This window comes from Octopus bimaculoides, chromosome 9, assembly GCF_001194135.2.
Source record: "Octopus bimaculoides isolate UCB-OBI-ISO-001 chromosome 9, ASM119413v2, whole genome shotgun sequence".
Classification (NCBI taxonomy): Eukaryota; Metazoa; Mollusca; class Cephalopoda; order Octopoda; family Octopodidae; genus Octopus; species Octopus bimaculoides.
The window spans coordinates 77,606,445-77,608,582 of record NC_068989.1 but is presented as its reverse complement, the minus strand read 5'-3'; the positions used below and the strand labels follow the sequence as shown (position 1 = coordinate 77,608,582).

General features: G+C 39.3%; 1 protein-coding gene across 2 annotated transcripts in view; it reads left to right on the top strand.

Annotated features, from left to right (window-relative positions):
• Positions 1 to 1,396: 1,396 nt before the first annotated feature.
• The window catches only part of LOC106878079 (5-hydroxytryptamine receptor 2C), a 508,970-nt gene continuing 508,228 nt past the window's right edge, over positions 1,397 to 2,138 (top strand). The window contains exon 1 of one of the 2 annotated variants that reach the window (XM_052970801.1): positions 1,397 to 1,451. The gene's annotated coding sequence lies outside the window, so the exon portion shown is untranslated. The remainder of the gene's footprint in view (positions 1,452 to 2,138) is intronic. The other variant, XM_052970800.1, reaches the window with a different exon arrangement.

The window sequence follows — 2,138 nt, the reverse complement described above, 5'->3', positions numbered from 1 at the left end:
ACTCTGCATGTATGTATGTATGTATGTACTATGAGCATCCACACAGTTTCTTTTTAACAAATTCATCCACAAGGAATTAGTTGACCTGGGGCGATATGAGAATATACTCGCCCAAAGTACTGCGCAGAGAAGCTGAATCCACAACCACATGGTTGTTTCAAGGCGAGCTTCTTTGCAACATAGCCAAAGCCTATTTTGAGGGGGTTTCCTCAGAAACAAGAGCCTGTCTGTGTGCAAGACCGTAGCAGGTCCCTTTCTATATGACAACGGTTCGCAACCGGGGTCCATACAAGATTTTTAGGCGTCCATGTAACAAAATAGTAATTTGGGGATCCAAAATAATATTTTAAGGGCCTCTGAACAAAGTTTGCTTTAGATGTATGTATTAGTATGTCTTGCAAGAAAGGACTAGGCTTCTTTCTCTAACGTCTTACATAATTCAACTATGACATGTTAATATGTGAGAAGCAAAATAGGAATTTTTAAAGAAGTTTCTATAAAGATAGTCTTTAAACATCGAATGGCTATTTGGGGTTCACCAGAATAAAACGGTTATCAAAGGGAGTCCATAGATGAAAAAAGAAATGGTTCAGAACACCTGCTCTGTGAGAACATGGTGATGTCTAAACAGCTTGATGTTTCTCTTTAACAGGTTGTAAGAACCGGGTCCCGTAAAAGCGTCACCCACAGTGGGGCCGCCCTTCTCGCCCTTCCCAAACGCTACGCTACTTCCGCAGCTATTCTACTACCACCATTACACTACAATCACAACCACCACTGCAGCTAAACTAGTACCACAAACAACAACCATATGGTTTCGGTAGTAGCATAAATGTGGTAGTGTGGTCATAGTTGGGTTCGTTATAGTAACGCAGTGTTGCCGTGGTTGGGATGTAGTGAATGTTTTCGATAACAATGTAGCTGCGGTGGTAGTAGACTAAGTACGATATAATGCAACAATAGTAGTAGCTGCGGCAGTAGAGTACATGTAGTAGTAGTTGTAGTAGTAGTAGTAGTAGTAGTGCATTTCTGCGAATATAGTGGTGGTAGAGGTGACTCCGTCATAGTTAGATGGCTGTGGTTGTTAAGCAATTATGGCAGTAGTGTAGCGGTGGTAGTGTAGTGGATGTACTAGTGCTGGCTGTAGTGGTGATGGCAATTGTAGTTATTACAGTGCTGGCTATAGTAGCGTTGGTAGGGGGGTAGTGGTGGTTGTGCTGTCGCCTGTCGTAGAAGATGCGGTGGTGGCGGCTTTAGTAGCAGGGGTGGTAATGCCTGTTGTAACTATAGTAGTAGTGGTGGTGGTGAGTAGAAGTGGTGGTGGTGGTGATGGTGGCGGTAAATAGAAGTGGTGGTGGTGGTGGTAGTATTGGAAGTAGTAGTAGTAGTAAGTATACATACCACAAACCTGGCTGTTTCCTTGTGGTCACAAGCAATACTAGGAGCTGAAGGTAAAGTCGAAGTCCAAATATATATATATGTATATATATACATATATATACATATATATATATATATATATATATATATATAAACTAGTGCGCATGTGTATGTAAGTGGCCAGGGTGTTGTAGCTGCATATCTCTCTCTATATATCATTATGTGCGTGTGATTGCTGTGTCTATTCGTGTATATTGATTTTTGAGTTTGTGTGCGTGTGTAAATGTAAATCTTAACCATCTTGTGTGTTTATCAGGCTATACGAGTGTGTACATGCGTGTATATATACGTATACTCAACTCTGTATTTTGATATATATATCCTTGTGCCTGCCTATGCGTGCGTGTGTGTGTGTGTGTGTGTATGCGTATGTTAAATGTATCTGAGTGTATGTTTTTATATATATACATCAGTATATTAATGCGTCTATGGTCTTGTACGTGCGTAGTTTTCTAAGCACTTAACGTAGGGTACGTTGTATGTATATGCGTGTTTGTGTATGCATGTGTGTATCTTTGTTTATATACATACTAGTATACGTTGATTAATGTGCGTGTTTATATGTGTTAACATATGTTAATATGTGGGTATTCGTGTGTATGTACTAGTGCATAATAATCTGTATGCTATCGAATTTTGATACCCGTGCATGCTTTCATATATATATATATATATATATATATATATATATATATATA